Raw genomic sequence first — 6,519 nt, forward strand, 5'->3', positions numbered from 1 at the left:
TACATATCTTATGGAGCTGTTCGGGACTTCGGAATTGGTGGGAAAATATAATGGAGGTAATTTTCAGTGTTTTGAAAAGGAGATTTGGTATCTCACAAAAACTGTCCATACTTGGCATTTTCCAGTTATACAAAAAGATTAGGCCAAAATGCAAAACACTGTGTGACGGAAAACTAACACTGCACATCACTCTCAACACACCATCCCCACTGTCAAATATGCTGAGGCAGCATCATGCTCTGGGGGTGCTTCTCTTTAGCAAGGACAGGGAAGCTGGTCAGAGTTGATGGGGAAATGGATGGAGCCAAATACAGAGCAATCTTGAAAGAAAACCTCTTGGAGTCTGCAAAAGACTTGAGACTGGGGCGGAGGTTCACCTTCCAGCAGGGCACCCACCCTATACATAAAGCCAGGGCAACAATGGAATGGTTTAAAACAAAACCTATCCATGTGTTAGGATGGCCCAGTCAAAGTCCAGATCTAAATCCAATCGACAATCTGTGGCAAGATCTGAAAACAGCTGTTCACAAACACTGTCCATCTAATCTGACTGAGCTGGAGCTGTTTTGCAAAGAAGAATGGGCAAGGATTTCTGTCTCTAGATGTGCAAAGCTGGTAGAGACATACCCTAAAAGACTGGCAACTGTAATTGCAGCAAAAGGTGGTTCTACAAAGTATTGACTCAGGGGGCTGAATAATTACGCACACCCCACTTTGCAGTTATTTATTTGTAAAAAAAAAAAAAAAAAAAAAATGTTTGGAATCATGTATGATTTTTGTTCCACTTCTCACAAGTGCACCACTTTGTATTGGCCTTTCATGTGGAATTCCAATAAAATTGATTCATGTTTGTGGCTGTAATGGGACAAAATGTGTAAAAGTTCAAGGGGCCAAATACTTGTGCAAGAAAAACTGGTGATCTCACTGATAATGTGGTCCCATTCAGCAAAGTGGGCCAAAAAATTGCATAAAAAGCTTAATATCTCAAAGTATAAAAGTTATGTGCACCAGAAGATATAGCAGGCATTAGCAGAAGGAGCAGAACAGTTTAAAGTGTGAATGGTGAAAATCAGATGAAAACTGAGGGAGTAGTTAACCAGCAAATGTCTGAGCAACTAGAATAAGGTAGAACTAGAAAAGTTGCATTTCCTGCGAAAATCCAGTGTGAATGCCGTGTAGTGGAATCTGAAAACAGCAGAAGAAGGAGAAACCGCTGAAAAAACACTGCGTAGAAGCTGATTTTTTTCCTGAAAGCTGCTGCATTCACACAATAAAGAATAAAGAGAAACAGGAACACAATCGTGTGAATGCCTCACGGCATTCGCACTTCTGCTGTTTTAATTGTGTGAATGCCGTGTGGCATTCACACAATTAAAACTAAGTAGCTGCCACCATAGTTGAAAACTGGAATTGGCTGAGCCACGCTATGAATTCTGGGATAGGTTGGTCACGAAGAATACACCTGACCCATCCTTCAAATCTAGTGAAATGAAGCACGCATTTGTCGACTGCATTTGGAGAAGTCTTCTAGTTTGGACAGCCTTTGTTATCACCTACGATACTGGAAACTGCTTCTTCTTCTTTGGCGTTTAACGGCAACTGGGATTCTTGTAGATGCAGTGCTGCCATCTTCTGTTTCAGTCCGTTAGTACACTCTTGAATCCTACGTATTCCTGTGTCTTTCAGGATCTTACAAAGCTTCAAAGGATGCGTCAACTATTAAATTAGTTGTCAGCAAATTTAATAGTCGAAGTAATCGTGACTAGTTGACAAATCCTGGCAGCCCTAACGGCTAATGCCTCCTTCTCTATTTGAGTATATCTTTGTTGTGTGGGGGTTGATGCTTTTGAAGTGAAGGTCACTACCTTGGTTGAGTCTTCCTCTTGTTTCTGAAGTAGCACTGCTCCCAGTCCATAGGAGGATGCTTAAGGCTGATACTGTTGTTTGTGCTTTGGGACTGTAGACTGCCAGGTACTCAGTACTGACTTAATGCTGTCAAACACTGTTTGTTGAGCCTCACTCCAACAGTACTTTTTTGCTACGGAGTAGTTCTCTCAATAGCTGTTTTTTCTGCTTGGTGGGGAAACATTGCCTTGATGATTAACCATTCTCAGAAATTGTCTCGCTCCACTTACATCGGTGGGTGCCTCCATGTTGCTGACCATGTTCACTTTTTCTGGGTCTGCTTTGACGCTTGTACTGTCAATGATCTGTCCAAGGAACTTGATCAAGGTTTTTGCAAAGTCACATTTCTCACTTTTCAATGTCACACCTGCTTTTGTGAACCACACAAGGACTGCGACTAGTCTCTTGTCGTGCTGGGCCTGTGTGTCCAAAATGTCATCCATTTGGCAGACAACTTCGTCCAGCCCCTCCAAGACTTGAGACATTCATTTTTGAAAATGCTCAGGAGCTGAAGATATGCTGAAACAGAGTCTATTGAAACAATACCTTCCAAATGGCGTGATGAAGGTTGTGAAAAGAGCTGACTGCTTGGAAAAAGGTATTTTCCACAATTCTGAGTTAGCATCGAGTTTTGAGAAGAACTTCGCGCCTTCTAGCTGTCCTACGGTGTGCTATACTGATTGCAACATGTGTCTTTCTCTTTTCACAGAATTGTTACGTTTGGTCAAGTCAATACACACACTTCTTCTCTGTTTGGTTTGGGTACTGGAAAGATTCCTGCACAGCAGTCAGTAGACTGCTACACTCTGGAGATTACCCCTAACTCTTCTATACAAGCTAGCTCCTTTTTGATTTTAGGCAGTAGGGAAGTGGGACCCTTCTTGGGGTCAACAGGTAAATGGCTTAGCATCTGCTTTAAGCTCAATTTTGTATTCCCCCTCCATTTGTCCTAAACAGCTAAGTAGCTTCAAAAAGTGCTGCTTTACCGCCTCTGCTGAAGGGAGTGACGCTGCTTCTATTCTGTCCACTAACCCAAGCTCTACACTTGTTGGGCAGCTAAGTAACCCTTGTGTCAGGTCTGCTACTACATACACAGTATTGTAGTGTTGCCCGGAGTACTCAGGTTAGCTGTAAATTTCTCTGTAACTGCTAACTGCTTTCTTTTGTAACTGCTTTTTTCTTTCAGGCAAGACTGTTACGTCCGCTCTTTTGTCAATTTTGAGCCAACAGGTCTATATTGTTAACTTTTTTTTTAGTCATCCATGCATCCTCAGTTCTATCAGATGCTATTGTGCTACTTCCCTCTCTTCAATGTCACCACCTGCTGCCCATATTTCTCCCAGTGCCCCCGACCTGCACACTCTTCCATAGTGACCTTTCTTTTTACACTGATTGCAGACTACCTCTTTGGCTGGGCACAGCTTTTTGCTGTGAGGTGTTGTCTTTCCACATCGATTGCATTGCCTTGTGTCATGTTTCATGTTCCTCTCTGTGTTTTGTGGCACAGTCTGTTCTGGTTTGAAATGTTTTATCTTTGCTAATGATGTCCACGTTGCAAGGATTCTCCTGCTTGAAGTTGTTTTTAAGAAGATGCTGGTGCTTCTTAACAAGCTCACTTTGGGGAATCCCTATCACTGCTTTTTCTAACATGAGCTCTGCATCCACTTGCAGTTCCTCCGAGAGCCTCTTGTCTCTCATTCCGAGAGCGAGTCTGTCAATTATCATTTCACTGTACAGCGCCCCGTAGTCACAATGCTACGCCAAGGCATATAGGGATGTAATAAACTGATCTGCCGTCTCTCCCACTTCTTGCTGCCTTCGGTTGAACTTTTCACGTTTAAAAGATAATGTTTCTTCTGACTACAAAGTGTGCCTTAAGTTTGTTTTTGAGAGTGTGGTACTCACCTCCGTCAGGTTCATTGAAGTGATCATGTCTTCAGCTCTATAGCCCAATGAATATATTAGAGAACCAGGGCTGGCCATTATTCTAACTCACCCTGGTGTGTGATGCTGTGCAGCTTCCTCACAGAAGCTGATGTCACAGGATGTCACAGCATCTCTATAATAATCCAAACTGTTAATAACAATCCTGAAAACCTGCCAGTCGGTGCAGTCCAGACACACCTGCAGATTCTCCACAGCCTCATCAGTCCACTGCTTCAGTGTCTTCACAAAAGCTTTAGACAGTTTCAGTTTGTGCCTGCTTGCAGGGATCAAGTGAACCATGACATGCTCTAAGAATCTTGATGTAGTGTCAGGTAGGGCTGCCACAAACGATTATTTTGATAGTCGACTAGTCACCGATTATTTTTGCGATTAGTCGACTAATCAGATCATCATCCATTGGACGTAAAACGTGGAGCTTATTGCACCAGCAGCATCTGCTCTTATATAACTATCATTAGCTTACAGCTTTAAGTGTTTAAGGTATGTGCTAACTAAAAATAAAGACAAGATGATAGTTTATCAAATTTTAATGAAATTTGCAGATTGTTTCGGTGAAGTTTAATAAACTCCTTGCTATCTAAAATATAACGGGACACCGGAGTATATTCTCGAGCATCTCACACTTCTGATAATCAGCTGTCTGCTTGACGTTTATTCAGCTGTAAAAAAAAAAAACAAAACTATAACTTTAATCTCAGCCAAACCGATTTACTCAGGAACAAATAAAATACTAAAAAAAAGCCAAACAATAACATGTTTAAGTTATCTAAGTGACTTATATATCATGTTTAACCTGAGTAGCGAAAGACGGCGGTGGGTTTGAAAACGATTTGCCAGGAGTCCGGTGTTCCCACGGGCTCTAGTGAGCCTTGCCCCCGGCTAGCTATTGAAAATATGTGGTGTCTTGATAAACTGAGCAGATATTTGAGGTTTCCACAGCTACATTCTCGCCTGAAAATATGTTAAACGTTTATTTTGTGACCCAGAAAGAATAATAAGAGTAATATTTGCCATTGTTGGAAACTGAGCTGGGCTGCGCTATGAATTCTGGGACAGAGCTACCTCTTTTTCGGGGTTTAACGGCAGCTGGCATCCTTGTACATGCAGTGCTGCCATCTTCTGTTTCAGTCCGTTATTACACTCTTAAATCCTACTACTTATTCCTGCGTCTTTTGGGATCTTACAAAGCTTCAAACGACTCGTCGACGATTTTGATTTTCGACGTAATTGTGACTAGCCGACTAATCGTGGCAGCCCTAGTGTCAGATGATGACCCTCTTACTATCAGCTCACCTTCAGTTTTTCAAAGTTTTTATCCAATTTGTTTAATAAAATCTATGAGGTTCAAATGAAGCACCAAACTAAAGTTATTCAGTCAGTGGAGGTTCAGTAGTGCAGTTTCTCATCACTGTCGTTAACTGGAGGCTGACACACTGACTGAAGATATTTAGTTTGAGTGGATTTGAGCTTTCCATCTCAGCTTCTTTTGGTCAAGGATGAAATACATATAAATATATTTTTTGTTCCAGCTGATCATCAGGAGGAGACGAGCCATTTAGACTCAGCTCAGCCACTACAGAGGAAACAATGACTTCAACCCAAAAGGTGAGCAAAAATATCTCTGTTATTGAAACTGTGTGCAGGTTACAACTCTCATTGTAGCTCATAATTGTAATGTGATAATATCAGCAGAAGGTGGCAGTAACCAGTGTTGGTCAAGTTACTTGAAAAAAGTAATCAGTAACTAATTACTGATTACTTCCCCAAAAAAGTAATCTCATTACTTTACTCATTACTTATTTTCAAATGTAATTAATTACTTAGTTACTTAGTTACTTTTTAAAAACACGATTTACAACCTGAAGAGGTGATAAAGCGATAGATCTTTCAGCCCAATTCTACTTTTTCTACATAATCCATCATACAAAATGTAATCAAATGGAAAAGTCTCTTTTTAAAACTTGTTTTATTAGTTTTAATCTTTTAACTTTATGCATCAAGCAAAAATGTAATTATATGCACCATTCTCTGAGTTGAATAAATGAGTTTAACATTTAAAGCTATTTTCTGCACATTCCAGCACATAAAATAAAATATTTTGTGTGTTTACACTCACTCTTTCAAATAGATGCAAGTAAAACACAGCAGAAAATAAATAAAGTCAAAGACTCAGCGGTCCTGTTGCTCTATTTTCACCTGTATAGCAGGACTGGGGTAGGCGGAGGTTTACCCTGGTGCAGGTGTGCCGCAGCGGTCAGTGGAAGAATCCGCGAGTTTCTCTGTGAGTTTCCCATTACGTCGTTGTGCACTCGGTGCTTGTTTGGAAGTTTAGGGCTTTTTTCGCTGTAAAAAATAAGTTTTCTTCCAACGCACGATGGACGCTAATGTTTTTGTCACTTTTTATGGAATCAAACTCAAAGTAAGGTCAGTACTTCCACGCTTTAAACGCTGCACACTCATACTCTCTCCCGCACTCGATATATTATTCATTGTTGATCTGCACACAGCTGTTGCCACGAACGTCGCACTCGCTTACGTCACTGTCATGAGACATTCTGGCAAAAAATCACAGTTTTAGTAACGCAGTAACGCAGCGTTCCTACGGGAAAGTAACGGTAATCTAATTACCGTTTTTGCAATAGTAATCCCTTACTTTACTCGTTACAA

Source organism: Copadichromis virginalis, linkage group LG9, assembly GCF_057382275.1.
Source record: "Copadichromis virginalis isolate Kocher_CV1m ecotype Utaka linkage group LG9, C_Virginalis_male_GT1.1, whole genome shotgun sequence".
NCBI lineage: Eukaryota > Metazoa > Chordata > Actinopteri > Cichliformes > Cichlidae > Copadichromis > Copadichromis virginalis.